Here is a 17,338-nt window from a genome sequence, read left to right on the forward strand (position 1 = left end):
AGTCTCGGCTGGCCCATGAGCTGTGGGCACAGCGTCAGCAGGAGGGGGGTGGTGCCTGATGGTTGGGCAGCACCAGAGAGCTGCAATCCTGGTGGTATGATCATTTACCAAAAGGGACTTGTGACATCTGCCCCGAACCCATCCATGTGTGCTGCCTTTGAATGTCCGTGATCGTAAAGGACAGAGCTGCTGGAGCCAGCTGGAGGCTAGATGCCCTGTGGGCGCTGTAACCCTTGGGCAAGCCCAGCGACCCTGGCAGTGTTGTGGTAGTGCTGGTGTTGGTGGGCACCCAGCTCCTGTAAGACCAGGTCACAGCGATCTGTTAGGAGACCTCTGAGTTGGAATAAATCCCTTTTCCAGGAAGCCCTCGGTGATTCTCAAGGGCACTTACTGTCATTTATCTAAAGGCCCTGCTTTGGTCTGTGACATCTCTCTCAGTCATCCTCTGTTTATCCACTGTTAGCCTCGGAGGCAAGGAACCGAAACCGTGTGTGGCCAGAACCAAGTGGTCAGGATGCTCTGAGCACTCTGTAGGCCTCACAGACTCAACAGTATTTAGTCAGTTCTAACACTTCATCCAGATTCATATCCACGACTGGCTTGCTGTAAGAAGAAAAATGGTATCCAGGCACCATCCTTTCTTTTTATTTGATGGGAAAAGCACACTTTTTTTTTATGTGATGGGAAAAGCACACTAAGGGGAAAAAAAAGATTCTGCCCATCGTCATCTGAGATGCTCGTGGTCATCCCCCTGTAAGGTGAATGCAGTCGCAGTGGATAACCTGTGTCCCTCTCCAAAACAGTACAGCTTCAGGCAGACCTGGTCACGTGCTGGGCTGCCATTCGCCAGCCGATTGACCCTGGACACATTCCCTCATTTCCCTCTGTTTCCTTATCTGTCAAATTCAGATCAGACTGTGGCTAGCTCGTGGAGTGGCTGCAAGTTTAAAAGGAAAGCATATCAAGACAGTGCTTGGCACGCAGTTCTCCTCCCAGGCCCCCCCTCCTTAGACTCTCACGCAGGCGCAAAACCTTGCTTCATAATGTGTCTTGCAAGAAGACTTGGCATCCAGGACGCGCCCTGGGAAGAATTTGTTTTTGTTTTAATGCCGAGGACGTTTGCATGAAAACAGGATCTTCGTTGCTTAGGAATTGATCAACTCCTGCTGCTGCTTTTCCCCTGCTGAAGTGCCAGTCCCATATTTGTCGCAGGCAAAAGAGGAACGGTAGGGATGACTGGGACCTCCGCAGAGGCAGGATTGTGTGGCCCCTCAGGGTGGGTGACAGAGGCCACGGAGTCAAGAGATTCAGGAATCCATCCCAGGGTGAAAAGAGCTCACAGGTAAAGGGTGTCTTGGCCAAAGGACTACCACATGAGCAGAGATTTTCTGCAGGTCTCATTTGACTCTGGGAGGAGAGAAGAGGAGACGGGGTTTAGACAGTGGCCTCCATCTGCAAGGATAAAATGCAACAGAGAAGACAGCAGGCAGGAGTGATAGGAACCACTCTGTACAGTGGAGAAGCTGGGAGTGAGGAGTCGGACAACCTGAGTGGACATGTGCTTAACCTCTCTGCTCCCCTGTTACCTAACTGACGAAGCAACATCCTCTTTCAGGGTCATTATGGAAGTTAAGCAAGATGTGTGTGTGCTCAGTTACTTCAGTCCTGTCTGACTCTTTGTGACCCTATGGACTATAGCCCGCCAGGCTCCTCTGTCCGTGGCATCCTCCAGACAAGAATACTGAAGTGGGTTGCCGTTCCCTTCTCCAGGGGATCTTCCCGACCCAGGGATTGAACCCACGTCTCCTTTGTCTCCAGCATTGGCAGGCGGGTTCTTTACCACCAGCACCACCTGGGAATGAGAGTTAAATGAGATGCTCTGTGTTAAATGGCTGGTGTTGAATAAGCCCTCAGTAAAGCCAAACCATTCATGTTAACAATAACCATTCATGACAATACCAGATGCTCTCCATCCTAAGGAAGAGACAGCCAGATGACCACAGAAAGCTGTTCAGAGGAAGGACTTGAACTTGATTTGGTACAGCTGTGTCCCCTGCAGACCATTCTGGAGGAGGTTTGGAGATGCTTTCTAAGACATCGAAGTAAAATTGCCCACGTGAACTTAGAGGAGGGTTCCCAGGACTCCTCCTCCCTGGGGCCATGCCCCACCCGCTTGTGGCCCCAGCCTGGTCCCAGGAGCATCAGCACAGAAAGGAGCGAGATGAGAAGAGCCCAGCGTGACAGCTCAAGCGGTGAGGTCCTTCTTGCCGCTGCCATGCTTGGCTTCCTGAAGGCAGTTGGGTGTTTGTGTCCAAATGCTCAGGAGAGGCCAGACACCTTTCTCTTTCTGTATCCTTAATATATGCTAATCAAAGCTGAGAGCCTGCAGAAAATATCAGCTTGGCCAAGCCCTGCTCCCTTGCCTTGGCCTGCGCACCCTTCCCTGGGCTTCCCCTCCCATCTGCCCATCCAAGGGTGTCCATAAATCCAGCTTTCGGAGCCCTCGGGGGCTGGCAAGGCCGCCACGGACCTCAGTCACATCGCAGTGGAAACAATTGAAAACCACTTGGCAAAACTATGGGGTGATCTCATGTTTTATAGGGAGAATACATTTTTCCCTCCCCATTCTTATTCAAGCCTTGGGGGGAAAGCTGGCCGCCCTGCAAGCTCCATCAGGCTGGTACCCCAGGCTTCCTGACTCTTTCCTCTTCTGTCTCAGGTCACCCCGCCGTGGGGAGGCCAGGCTCCCCAGCTGGCTCTGGCCTCCTTGCAGGCCCCAGAGAAGCAGATCTGGCCTTACCTTCCTGGCTCGCCTGGCTGCCTGAGTCCCCTCAGAGGTGCGGCTGTGGCCACAGGGGCCTGTGGGGAGGCCCATATATGGAGCCTGGGGAATGTGGGCTCTGGCAGGTGGCCTGGAAAAAAATGGCCGTGTTCTGAGGGTGAACTCCGCCGGATTATAAATAGCACCGCCTCCCTTCCCCTTCCAACTTGCTGTCTGTCACCGCAGGGCTGAAGGTTTCAATTCAAGAGGACAGAGCAGGACCAGGTTGGGGGTGGAGAGTGGGGAGGAGGGGGAGATGCCGGATCATGCAGGAGGTTCCGCTGCCGTCTTGGGGTTGATGAAGGGAAGCGTCGCCAGCCAGACGGTGGGGCTGAGAGAGTGGGACGTTTTTTGTAGGGAGGGGAGCAGAATGACTCCTGATTTAATGCATTTTCATAAACCGAATAAGCGCTGGGGTAAGACCAAGGGAAGGTCTAACTTCAGGAGGTGGTTTTAGAGAAGTTTTAGCGCCTCTAAAAAATAATAATGAAAATCAGCTGCCTCAAAATATAGATGGTTTCTCCCTGGTTCTGAAAGGTCAGCCATTCTGACCCCCAAATCAGCACCTACGGCCAGGTGCCCACAAAGGCCCAGCCCTTGAGCCTTCTCCCAGAGGGTTTCTCAGTGGGTTTTTGTGTGTCTCTGATGCCAAGGAAGCAGGGTCACTCACTGCTTCTCTGCGAACCTCAGCATGTTTTGCTCACCACGAGGAGGGGGATGAATTTAGAAGGTGCTGGAAAATAAAGAAGTAAAGGAGTGTGGGGCCCTGGCTATAGAAAGCCACCCTGTCCTTCACACCTGGGGAAGAGTGATGGGAGAGATGTTTCAGTGAATTCTAAAGGAGGAGGGGAGGCCTGGGTCTGCAGAGTCCTTCTCTGTGTCTTTGGCTCTGTGCTCCTAGGGGCCAGGTCTCCTGATTGGCTGCCCCTCCTTCGGTGGTAGGCACTCCATGGTTGGGCCTACAGGAGCTCTGCTGGGCACCATGGGGGGCCTGGAATCACGTTAGGAGCGAGCACGCCTCCACTGGTGTTGGTGAGTCCTCCGTGAGCAGGCAGGCTGGCCATGCTCACTCATATCCTTCCTTCCAGCACTTGTGGCTTTTGCGTCGCTAGCAGTGATTTGGAAATGGGTTAATCGATAGAGTCCTTCTCTCCTACCTTTGTTGTTATTGTTCAGTCACTCAGTTGTGTCCGACTCTTTGCGACCCCATGAACTGCAGCACACCAGGCTTCCCTGTCTTTCACCATCTCCCAGAATTTGCTCAAACTCCTGTCCATTGAGTTGATGATGACATCCAATCAAGGATGTCACTCCCTTCTCCTCCTGCCCTCAGTATTTTCCAGCATCAAGGTCTTTTCCAGTGAGTCAGCTCTTTGCATCAGGTGGCCAGAGTACTGGAGTATTGGCGTATTGGAGCTTTAGCTTCACCATCAATCCTTCCAATGAAGATTCAGGGTTGATTTCCTTTTGGATTGACCGGTTTGATCTCCTTGCTTTTATAATCCTCATGTCTTGTGCTCTATGGAGTGATGTTTGAAATTAAGCATGTGAAAACCACAAAATTAAGGAGGAGCAGGTGAACTTTTGTATCTTTTGAATGCTTCTCAAAGGATCTCTGACCCCACAGACTATAAGCCCCGAGCAGACGTGAGGTGGGTGTAGGTGGACATCGGAACTTGCCTGGGTTGGATTTGGAGGGACCATCTAAGGGAGTGGTTTTGAAGCTCTGCTTCAGCAGCTCTGTTGGGAGAGGTGCCCCAGAGGCCAAAACAGAAAGAGCCTCTCAGACCCTCGCTCCTATTTTAAGCCAAGCAGCCCCATTTTTACCTGTTTTAGGTTATCAGTTTATATTTTTTTTTAATGGACTTTATGCCTTAAAAAGTTTGGAAACCAGCATTGCAGGTCACTCGATCATTTTAGTGCTGAGTAAATGAAAGAGAGGGAAAGGGATTTTTTCAAGGTCATGCCCCAAGGCCAGGACCTCTGGTTGGTACATCCTGTGCTCATGGCTCTTGTGTTGAGAAGGGAAATCCCAGGGTCCTTGGACTGGGAAGGACCACAGAGAGCATCTCATCAACACCCTTTCTTCAGTAACTGAGGCCCCGGGAGGTGATGAGATTTGTTCAAGGCACAGTCAGTGCCAGACCTGGGATTTGAAGCCATCACAGGTACTCATCAGAGAGGCAGGACGTGCTGTAAGAACCCCAAATGGCGGCGTCATCCAATCTAGACAGCTTCCCAGAGGAAGTTCACACTGAGCTGAGATGAAAAAGATGATGGGCGGCTGGGTGACGAGGAGCGAGGAGGGCATCCACACAGAGGAACCAGACTTAGGCTTGGTCCTTTGCTCGTCTCACAGCTTCAGGCAAGCAGAGGCTGGGAAGGGACAGCAGCTCTCGTGGGCGGGCTGCTCCCGCCTGTCTCTGCGTTGACCTGTCGCCGAGGGAGCGTGGACAGTGAGTGGCATCTCCACCTGCTAGGTCAGGCCATGTGCTGCGGCCTTTCGGAGCAGCCCTCTGGCAGACCCGGAGCCCAGCTTATCAGGAACAGAGCCGGGGCAGGATGGCGGCTGCTGGGAGCTTCCTGCCTGCAGGACTTGAATGCATAATGCACCGCGTCTGATGTGTGCTCTGAGAAAGTCCAGATGCCTGCCTGCTCCAGACAGGAAAGGACATCGCGGGGACGCCGGCGTTCACTCTCAGGGCGGCTCCCTGCAGCTCTTTTGCAGACAGACAGTGTTAGTCTCTCCCTCTGGACATGACCTTTCCACGAGGCTAGGATGTGCCCCGGTTGGACCTCGGATCTTATTTCTGGTCCTGGGGAGTAGAATGTATTCCTTTATCAGGACTGAAGGAGGACTTGGGTAAAGATCCCCGGAAATGGGCGCATTGGCTCGTCATCACCCAGACACAGTGTAAAAACAAATACATGTTCTTTAGGATGCAGCATCCTGGGAAAAGGATCCCCGTTCTCTGCTTTCTGGGACGTGTGAAAAACAGCACCTGCTCATGCCTTACAGAGGCCTCGTTGTCTAATCTTGGGCTCTCAATTACTCTCTCGTCCAGCAGCACCAAAGGGGATCTGGGGCCACCCAGGAGGGACTGTGAGAATTACCAAACCCAGAAGTCCAGCAGAGACCTCCTGGTCACTCCCATCATCTGATACGCCTTCAGAGGGGGGACTTCTAGGTGACGTGTCCTCCTTTGTTTTCATGAGATTCACAGCCTCCATCCTGACATGACCACCTCAGTCCTGGGAGCCTGCGCGGGTGCCAACATCACCCTCCAGCTTTCTCTGTGACAGCGTTTCTCAAAGCCCATCTGAGGAGCAGGAGTCCTGCAAGACACGTTATGACACAGGGTTCTGTTCTCATGTTAGTTTGGGAAGCACTGCACATGGATTCCTCCTGCGAGTGAGGACCCAGTTCACAGAGCATCACCTCCCAGAGGTCTTTCCAGACCTCCACCCACACCTGCTCTGTTCCTGAGTCCTCTTCCATCCTGATTTTACACGTGTCTGTTTACTTTTGTGTAGTCCGTCTTCCCCCGCACTAAGCAATCCTCTCCCCATTCTTGCTTGCCTGTTTTTGTTCAGGCCTGCGTCGCTCGTGCCCCAGACGCTGCCTGGTTCAATAAGAGAATGTGTCAAGTGCACACATGGACCAATTAATGTATTCAAACCCTCAGGGCTCTTTCATGTAGAATTCTATTTAACTCTGTTTAGCTCAGTATTTTTTTTAATACTTATTTTTATTTATTTATTTGGCTGCGCCAGCACATGGGATCTTTGCATGGGATCATTGCAGCATGCAAGATCTCTTTTAGCTGCAGCATATAGGATCTTTTTCTTAGTTGCAGCATGCGAAATCCCTGAGTTGCAATACGTGGGATCTGGTTCCCCTACCAGGGATTGAACCTGGGCCCCCTGTGTTAGGAGCATGAAGTCTTAGCCACTGGACCTCCAGGGAAGCCCCAGCTCAGTACTTTTTCCTACTTCTTCCCCCGTTTCTTTAATTGCCCAGCTTGTCGCATCACCTAGGACCAAGTCACATTGGGCCCTGGGAGGCCAGCCCTGCTGAGAGTAGCCAGCTTCCTGGTCCCACTCCATCTCATCCCCAGGCCTCACTTCCTTTGTGGTCTGATGACCAATGGAAACTGGCTTGTCCACTAGTTCACTCACTCCTCTGCTCTGAGCACTGTGAGGCAGGGACCTTGCCTGTCCTGGTTCACCACTGACTCCCCCATGCCTCGAGCAGTGCCTGGAAGTAAGTGCTCAGGGTGATTTCCTACATGAATAGCTCCCTTTTCTGACTCACTGTCATCCACAGCCCATAGGACTTCAATTCCACCAAACATGCTCCAGGACATGCTATTTTCTTTTTTTGGCTGCATCATGCAGCTTGCGGGACTTTAGTTCTCTGACCAGGGGTTGAACCTGGGCCCTGGCAGTGAAAGGGCTGAGTCCTAGCCACTGGACCACCAGGGAATTCCCGGGACATGCTATTTTCTGTCAACACTCACAGCCAGTTGCCAGCCATCTGGTACGGTGGCGACTCCCTTTATGCATCAAAACACCAAGTGTCAAAAATGGAAGAGACCATGGCGACTGTCTGCCCAGGGCCCCTGTGCTTTGGAGGGAGAAATAGAGGTTCCAGGAGGGCAGTTGGTTCCAATTCAAGACTGGTCCCCCAAGACTCCTGTCTTACTTGCGTTGTCCTCCTGCGTTAGTCTTCCAGGGCTAAGCAACATGCACGCTTAAAGCAACATGCACGCTTGTTATCTGACAGTTCTGGAGGTCAGAGGTCTGAAATTAGTCTCACTGGGCTAAAGTGAAGGTGTCAGCAGGACTCTGCCTTCTGGAGACTCTGAGCGAGAATCCAGTTCCTTATCTTTTCCACATTCTAGAGCTGCCTGTATTGCTTGACTCATGGCCCCTTCCTCCATCTTCAAAGCCAGCAGTGGCCAGTTGAATCTTTCTCAAGCTGAATTGCCCTGACCCTGACCCTCCTTCCTCTTTCACTTTTTAAAAAAAATTAATTAACTTATTTGGCTGCTCTTGGTCTTAGTTGTGGCACTCAGGATCTTCACTGGATCACGAGAATCTTGCGTTACTGCATGTGGACTCTCTGACTGTGGTGCTCAGGCTTAGCCGCTCTGCAGCATGTGGGATCTTAGTTCCCTGACCCACGTTTTAACTGCTGGGCCAACCAGGGAATGGAAATGGAAGACAGGACCAATCTTCACGAGGTGCCACTATTCGAATGCTCTAGGATTCTGTGAGGCCAGGAGTGCTGGGGAGAGCGGAAGGCATCTGCTAGGAGGTCCGGGAAAGGTCTCCCTCTTTCACGTCTAAGGACCTTTATGATTATATTGGGCCCATTCAGATAAACCAGGATAATCTCTCCATGGCAACTTCCTTAACTTAATCACATCTGCAAAGACCCTTTGCTGTGTAAGGTAACATATTCACAGGTACTGAGGATTAGGTCATAGCATCTCTCAGTCAAAGTATTTGTCACATCACTGTATAGCTCCTTCAGTGTCTGCCTGCCTGGCTAAGCCATGACTATCTCACAAACAGGGCCTGGCCATCTCTGTGCCCAGCTTTGGCACATTCCTGGCACTGAGAAAGCACACAGGGAGTGTGGGTCTCCTTGGCTGAGACAAAAGTGGTCCTTGTTCATTTTACTGCACTCTTCCCACCCCCATTTCCATTCAGTGATGAAGGGGCTGCACCCCCCACCCCAGGTTCCAGTGTTCAAGTTCTGCCATGGGATCAGTCCTCACCAAGATCAAGAGAGATCCAGGCCACATCCACATTTTTAGACTCCTCACATGCTAAAATACGAAGAAAAAAATGCAAGCTGATTATAGATATTGTAGATCTGTAAAATAATTAAACTAGTAAATTAACTCTTTTGACATCTAAAATACAATGCAATAGAATTGTCTTGCAAGCTTACTGCAGGTTTATATCTAAAATACATTCATTCAGGGTATTCTATGGGTGTGCATGCTTCAGTTGTGTCCGACTTTTTGTGACCCTAAGAACTGCAGCCCGCCAGGCTCCTCTGCTCATGAAATTCTCCAGACAAGAATATGCAGGCAAGAATACTGGAGTGTGTTTCTGTGCCCTCCTCCAGGGGATCTTCCCGACCTAGGGATCGAACCAGCGTCTCTTACTTCTCCTGCATTGGCAGGCGAGTTCTTTATCACTAGTGCCCATTCTATGGGTGTTAGAAGCCCAAATTCAGATTGCTGCATACGTGTCTTAGGGGACTGTGAAAAGTTCAAGTGTGTGCCCTTTCATGAATGAAAGGCCTGGCCCAAGAAACCTTCCTATTTATATCTCCAGGCCTCTGACCTTTGCTTGGAATAAAGGCTGCAGGAAAGGCCTCTGGGGTGCTGTGTTTAATACTCAGAGTCAGACGTTGGGCACGTCACATCCCTCATCCAAACTACTCTTACTCAGCTGATCTGAAGCCCATGTTCCAAGTTCCCTTTTCACCAACATCTTGTCACCTGGAGGGACTTAGGACAGATTCTGGCACCTGGTTTGAGGTTCTGATGTAGCCACGATGACAGTTCTGGTTCTGGCCTGAGCCACTAAGTGATTGGATCACTGACCTGCCTTTCCCAGACCTCCTAGCAGATGCCTTCCGCTCTCCCCAGCACTCCTGGTCTCACAAAATCCTAGAGCATTCGAACAGTGGCACCTCGTGAAGATCTGGTCCTGTCTCCCCATCTGCAGTCAGAGAGGGCAAACTGCCTTCCCCGTGCACCCAGGTTGGGATTGAACACCAGGTCTCCCTGCTCACCCCCTAGTATTTCAGCTACACCATATCAGCCTAGAAGTAGGGTGGTTTCTTATTCTGCAGGGAGTGCAGATTGAAAAGCACAGAAAACCCTGATTTTGAAGCAACTTTGATGGCTTTTTGAAAGAAAACAGAACCAAAGGGGGGAGGGAATCATCATGAACAGTTGAAAATAATTTGTATGTTATATGCTTTTCTATGTCCTATTTTACAATAAAAACACAATTTAATAAGCCACAAAAACTAAATAAATGGTGTTCCAGGGCTCAAGTCAGCCAGGAACCCTTAACTATTTTTCTGAGCTCTCCCAGGCCTGCTCTTATTCCACTCACATTGCAAAGCCTCCTTAGCTTGCTGTCCACCATGGAGCCTGCATGCCTGCATCTATGGTTTGGGCTGGTCCATCCATCATTCATTTGCTCCTCAAAGTAGTTGTGATGGTCCTCATTTATTTAATGCATCATATACCCCCAGGTTGGGCTTCCCTGGTGATTCTACAGTAAGGAATCTGCCCACCAGTGCAGAAGATTCGGGAGACACGGGTTCGATTCCTGAGTCAGTAAGATCCCCTGGAGAAGGAAATGACAGCCTACTCCAATATTCTTGCCTAGGAAATCTCATGGACAGAGGAGCCTGAAGTGCTACATCCCACTGGGTCACAAAGAGTCAGACGTGATTTAATGACTAAAAACAACCCCTAGGTTGCCCCTGATGGCACACACAGTGTAACATAGTAAAAACAGCACAGACCCAGGTCTCCAACAGAAACCTCTAAGTCTCCTGTCTTAATCTCTCTGAGCCTCAGAGTCCTCATTTGCAAGTAAGGGGCATGTCCTAAGTCAGGCTTGCAAACCCAAATGCATACATAGGTCAGGCAGGCGTACAGAATGCAGGAGGCTAGCCAGGGGTGAGTAATAGGGAGTGGTGGTGACTTTGGCAAAGTAGAGCATCCATGCCCAGTCTAAAAGGGACACTTGCCACTGAGTTCCCACTGAGTGTCCCCATGCAAGGATATGGATTCAGTGAGGTCGGGGAACCCCTTTGAATTTTTCAGGAAGACCTGGAAATCTTGATTTTTATGAGGTACTCCCAAAATATTTAAAGCATTGTTTACAGTCAAAGAAAATATATCTAAGGGCCAAATCCAGTCCCAGGCACCTGTTTGCAAGCTGTGGGCTGGAGCCTCGATAGACCGTTTGACTTTCCCAGTCAGATAGGGGAGATGCTGCCATGTCGGCCTCACTTCCTCTGGGCCTGGATGTGTGTTTCTCTAACTGCAGTCAAGGCTTTGTCCTTGGAAGACAGCAGAGGCTCAGTTAACACTAGGTATAAAGGGCTGGATCCCCACGTTACACTCCTGTGTGCCATCCCCACCCTCACTGTAGCCTGCCAGACCCCTCTGTCCATGGGATTTTTGCAGGCAAGAATACTGGAATGGGTTGCCATTTCCTCCTCCAGGGGATCTCCCCGACCCAGGGATCGAACCTGTGTCTCCTGCATTGCAGGCAGATTTTTTATCCGCTGGCCATCAGGGAAGCCCAAAACCAACACAGCACTGGGTATACAGAGATACAACCCAGTAGTATGTACCCACTAAATAAGCAACAACAGCAACTTGTAATGATATTATGGAATCAGTTATGGAAAAGGAGGTGCATAGAAGCCCATGAATTTTGGCAAAATAGGTGTAATGTTTGGTAAACAGGCTGATTCACCTAAAACCTCTAAGATTAGAGACGGTGGTCTGTGATTGATCCTCCTCCCTTCTCAAAGTGAGAGAAATGGAGTCTTGCTGGCTTCTGTCATTTTTCAAAGGCTGCAGCAGCCCCTCCGGGCCTCAATTAATTTATTCCTTCAAGCCATAAATTTCTCTCTCATCCCTTCTTTATTTCCTCCTTCATTGTCTCCTGCTCCCCAGGAGGAGCCGGTAGACTTCTCAAGGACACGTCTTACTTACCAGGGGCAGGACTTGGGCTTTGGGCAGAAAAGCAGCCCATTATGCCCCAAATCTGTGGTTGTGAGAGTGATCACACCTTCTGCGGCTGAAGCGAGCACAAAGAAACACTTGAGCCCAGTGGCATCAGCCTCTTTTCTTCCCCGGAGGGAAAATGGGCCATTCTTCTAAATGTACTCCATTCCCACCAGCCCTCCACTTAACCTCCAAGCAAGAGAGGCCCCCCAGTTTCTAGCAGGTTTCCCGGCTGGACACTCCAACAACATATTAGCATATTTTGCATTAAAAAAGGACTTGGAAAATGAATTAAATGATTGGCATGGTGTTTCTAAAGGTTTTTTCCAAACTACTAGTAATTGTGTGGTTTTAGAATTCACCATCCCTGGCTGAAATACCCAGGGCCTGGCAGCCAGCTTAATCAGGAGACATTGTACCAGGCGGGGGCATATTTTAGGGCTCGTGATACCCAATGATTGCCTGAACAGTACCTGGAGACTTGCTAAAGAGAACCTTGTCCTAGTTTTTCAGCAGAGCTGGCAGTTCATTTTCCTTGCTTACAGAGAGAGCTGAGATTTACGCCCATTCAAAACCTCTTTTTATGAGAGGGGCTGGATCTGCCCTGGAACCATCTGCTGAGGTGCCAAGCAGTGTAGACAGTATCCAGATCTGACAGTGAGCTAAGTGAGGTGGAGCTAGGTGCTCGGTTGGTCACTTATGGCCCTGCTCTGAGCCAAGAGAACTCGAGGTAGGGGAGCAGAGGTGTGTTGGAAGGCGCAAGTGTGTTGGAAGCTTCCAGAACATGCTTGAAAAAGTGTTAGTCAGTCAGTCGTGTCTGACTCTTTACAGCCCCATGGACTGTATCCCACCAGGCCCTTCTGTCCATGGGATTTCCCAGGCAAGATACTGGAGTGGGTTGCCATTTCCTTCTCCAGGGGATCTTCCTGACTCAGGGATTGAACCCAGATCTCCTGCTTTGCAGGCAGATTCTTTACCATCTGAGCCACCAGGGAAGCCCAGAATATGCTTAGGAAAATGCTATTCTGGTTCAGTTCAGTTCAGTCGCTCAGTCGTGTCCGACTCTTTGCAACCCCATGAACCACAGCACGCCAGGCTTCCCTGTCCATCACCAACTCCCAGAGCTTGCTCAAACTCATGTCCATCAAGTCATTGATGCCATCCAACCATCTCATCCTCTGTCATCCCCTTCTCCTCCTGCCCTCAATCTTTCCCAGCATCAGGGTCTTTTCAAATGAGTCACCTCTTCTCATCAAGTGGCCAAAGTATTGGCGTCTCAGCTTCAACATCAGTCCTTCCAATGAACACCCAGGACTGATCTCCCTTAGGATGGATTGGTTGGATCTCCTTGCAGTCCAAGGGACTCTCAAGAGTCTTCTCCAACACCACAGTCCAACCTCTTCTTTTTTGCAAGTGAAAGAGATGGAACCCAGAGAGACTATGACTTGCCCAGGGTCACCCACCATTTTCACTAGAAAGAATTCAGATCTCCTGACTTCATCCAGATTTGTTATTTTTTTTTCAAGTCCAAAAAAGAAACCAAAAAGAAAAGATAACCAGGAGGTCAGGGTGTGGGGTTGGAAAAGACTCCTAGGGGCAGATTAGGAAGGTTGAGATGGAGGAATTTAGGAATGGCAAGTTGTGGTGGAATCTCTGGTTTTTTAGAATAACAGAGGGTTGTTACTCATTACTTGAATTAATGATGATAATGATAAGGTAATAATTGGTAACGTGTGTGCTTTCTTGGAGCCAAGCACTGTGCCTGCTGCTCCACCTCTTACATCTCCTTTAATCCTCACACAGCTCTGGGAAGCAGGTCAGTACAGACATATCCCTGTTTTACAGATGGGAAAACTGAGGCCCAAGGTGATCCAGCTCTGATTTCAGAACCAGAGTCTTTAGGGGAAAAAAAGAGACTCCATAAGTAAGTGATCAAGAAATGGCAGCAGCAGGCCCTGGAAAGTGTTAAGAACAGAGCCAAGATGAGGGAGAAGAGAGCGGGAACACAGGAGGGCGCCGGGGGCAGCCAGAAGGCTCCCGTCCAGAGAGCAGAGTGAGGCGCGGCCGCAGGGGACAAAGGGGCCGCAGAGACCCGGGCCCAGGTCTGTCTGCGGGGACCGCGGCTCTGACCTCAGGGCAGAAACGCAGACCTGGGCTCAGGAGGAAGGAAGCCGGAATCCTTGTTTTTTCAGGAACTGGAGAGAGAGAGAGAATACCTCTGTATATAGATTGTGTGTGTAGAAGGAAGATACACACACACCCCCTCTCAGGGGTGGCTGTAAGGGAGAGAGCGAATACGTGTGCGTGTGCGTGTGTGTGTGTGTGTGTGTGTGTGCGCGTGTGTGTGTGCGTGTGTGTGTGTGTGTGTGTGTGTGTGTAGAGACCTGGGGCTCAGGAGGAATGAAGCAAGAATTCCTGTTTTTCAGGAACTGGAGAGAGAGAGAGAATACCTGTAATTTGTGTGTGTGTGTGTGTGTGTCTGGAGAGAGAGAATCCCTGTATTGTGTGTGTGTGTGTGTGTGTGTGTGTGTGTGTGTGTGTGTGTGTAGAGACCTGGGGCTCAGGAGGAATGAAGCAAGAATTCCTGTTTTTCAGGAACTGGAGAGAGAGAGAGAATACCTGTAATTTGTGTGTGTGTGTGTGTGTGTCTGGAGAGAGAGAATCCCTGTATTGTGTGTGTGTGTGTGTGTGTGTGTGTGTGTGTGTGTGTGTGTGTGTGTGTGTGTGTGTGTGTGGAGGAGTAGGAGAAGGAAGACACACCCTCTCGGGAGGGTGTAAGGGACAGCGCATCCTTTAACCAGCTCAGCCTGGCTCATTTTGTGCAAAAAGAGAAACCAAACAAAACCTGGGAGGGCAGGCAAAGCCACGAGCGCTGCGTGTCCCCCAGTGTCTATCCGCGGACCCTCAGGAGAAACATCCCGCGCTTGGCGAGGGGCTCGGCCTTGCTGTAGAGAGAGAACGTGCGGGCGGCTGGGCGGGAGATGAGCGTGAAGGCAGCCCAGTGCACTGGGGCCGAGGCGGACGCCGGCATGGTGGGGAGGGGCCTGCCCTGAGGGGCTGCGTGGTCTGTTTCATCTCAGATATTTCCACCACCCCTTCCTGGGCTTCATGGATGGTGTGTGTGAATGGGTGACTCACTCCAGGTTATTCTCATTGAAATTATAAACTAAGTACTATGGGTTTGGGCTCTACCAGGGCCTTGTGGGTTGGCTTATATTCTACACAAGAGCACCCAGGAGATGGCAGATAGGAATTCACTCATCCTACAGATTGAGGGTTTTGATCTTTTCTTAAACCATCGTTGAAACACTGCATTTCAGCAAAAAGTTAGAAAACATTGACCTAATGAGTACTGAGTAGAGTATTAAATGAATGAGTAGAGTATTACACAACTATTTCAATGTTGGGTCTGAGGACTGTGTAATAATAAGGGTAGACACTTGCATGGAACATTAGGTAAAGCAAGGAATATATAAAGTGTATTGGTAGTAGAACATTTTTTAAAGAATCTGGATGTACCCAAAGTCAGAGAGGTTAAGTGACTCACCCAGAGTCACACAACTGATAAGTGGCTGAGCCAGGATTCAACCCAGATTGGGGGGAGGGGGGCATCCTCTCAATCACCATTACGCTACACTACGGAGGGCATCTTATGATACATTTTTAGCTCCAAAGCTTCAAATCCAACATCATTTGTTTTGACTCTGCAAGATGTGCATGTAAGCAAGGCCTGTGACCTTTGCTCTCATTGAAGAACTTTGAGAAGTTACAGCAGTGATTAGAGTGGTTAGAGTTACACTTTTCAAAATTTATTTATTGAGCTTATATTCCCTTTAGAAGGATATGCACATAAATCCATGCATACAAATTGGAAAATAAGAAAAAAAAGCAACATGAGAACCCTCCCACCTTATTCCAGGAGCAGAGCAAGTGTCTCTACTTAGGCACTGTTGGAACTCTTAGTCCCTTTGGGCTTCTATGATATAATACCATAGACTGGGTATATGTATTTTGGGTTTATGGCTCATGAACAACAGAAGCTTATTTCTCACAGTTTTGGAGGCTTCAAGTGCAAGATCAAGGGCTGTCAGATTCAGTATCTGGTGAGAGCCCACTTCCTGGTTCACAGACGGCTTCTTGTGGGGGTCTCACATGGAGAAAGGGGAAAGGGCGCTTTCTGGGGTCTGTGTTGTAAAGGCACTAATCCTCTTCATAAGGGCCCTATCCTTGTGACCTGATCACCTCCTTAAGGCCCCACCTCTTAATACTATCACCTTGGGCATTAGGATTTAACATGTAAATTTTGGTGGGGGACAGAAGCATTCAGTATAGCAGGGACCGAACATAAAAGACTGGCTCCACCTTCACCTGCTAAGGAACTCAGAGATGAGACCAAATGTACAAGTGAAGTCACGTGACAATAATCACAAAGCAACAGCTTCGGGAGTTGAGATCTCTCAATATTAAGGGTGCTGAAAGGAGACTTCCCTGGTGGTCCAGTGACTAAGACTCAGCACTCCCAACGCAGGGGGCCCAGGTTTGACCCCTGGTCGGGGAATTGGATCCCACAAGCCACAGCTAAGAGTTTGCCTGCTGCAGCTAAGACCCCACATGCCACAATGAAGACCAAGTGCAGCCAAATACATAAATAAAAATAAATACTTTTAAAAAAAAAAGAGTGCTGAAAGGATACAGAATAAATGACCTCACAGATGGAATTCAGTCTGATGGGTTTTCTTCTTTTGAAAAATTACGTTTGGAGGGGCATTGTGAAGTATCAGTGGCAGAAGCAATGGCATGGACTGATTGCAAAGGGTATATACACTATTGATCAGGAAGGATGTGGGCTTGTTGTTCTAGACGGAGAATCTGAACTTGCCCTGTTGAGGTGGTTGAAGTGAAAGTGAAAGGCGCTCAGTCATGTCTGACTTTTTGTGACCCCATGGACTATACAGTCCATGGAATTCTCCACGCTGGAGTACTGGAGTGGGTGGCCTTTCCCTTCTCCAGGGGATCTTCCCAACTCAGGGATCGAACCGAGGTCTCCCGAATTGCAGGCAGATTCTTTACCAGCTGAGCTGTGAGGCCTGGGGGACATTTCCCCCCTACCATTCTTCAGGTTTTTTTGGTCTAGCCTAATCATTAAAATGAGGCATGACAGATTAATGTGAGAAAGAAAAAAAAACAATTTTCTCCATAAACATAGAACTTCCATAGAAATGAAGCACCTTCTGTCAAATGACCAAAGCAGGCTGTTTGTACATCATTTTTTGACAAAGAAACAATTCTTCGTGATGATAACGCAAAACAAAGGGGCTTGTGCTTGGGGTAGTAGACTGATGGAGAAGTAACAGTTTGTTTCTATAACTTTCTTAGCCTTGAATTTCCTAACCCGATGAGAAGGATGCTCTCTATCCTTCTGGTCTAGGAAGGGTCACTTCACGTGGGACATTTATATCCCACTTTCAGGGGGAGAGACAGAGTCGGAGTAGGTGTTTTTTAAATATTTATTTCACTGTGCCAGGCCTTAGGTGTGGCACTCAGGATCTTCCATCTTCATTGCAGCATGTGGGATCTTTAGTTGTGGCTTGAGAACTCTTAGTTGCAGCAAGTGGGATCTAGTGCCCTGATCAGGGATCGAACCCGAGCCCCATGCATGGGGAGCATGGAGTCTTGGCCACTGGACACCAGGAAAGTCCCCAGAGTCAGTTTTTTTAATGTCATTTTTTTTTTT

General features: G+C 49.4%; 1 protein-coding gene and 1 long non-coding RNA gene across 2 annotated transcripts in view; one reads left to right on the plus strand and one right to left on the minus strand.

Moving 5' to 3' along the window:
* Positions 1-17,338, plus strand: part of ZHX2 (zinc fingers and homeoboxes 2) — a 177,166-nt gene that overhangs the window by 34,512 nt on the left and 125,316 nt on the right. The window lies entirely within an intron of this gene.
* Positions 660-2,851, minus strand: LOC136145118 (uncharacterized). Its single transcript, XR_010658691.1, has 3 exons — positions 2,801-2,851; positions 1,960-2,065; positions 660-1,852 (listed from the first exon to the last, which is right to left on the minus strand). It is a non-coding gene; the product is annotated as an uncharacterized lncRNA (long non-coding RNA).

The sequence above is a fragment of the Muntiacus reevesi genome, chromosome 12 (genome assembly GCF_963930625.1).
Source record: "Muntiacus reevesi chromosome 12, mMunRee1.1, whole genome shotgun sequence".
Classification (NCBI taxonomy): domain Eukaryota; kingdom Metazoa; phylum Chordata; class Mammalia; order Artiodactyla; family Cervidae; genus Muntiacus; species Muntiacus reevesi.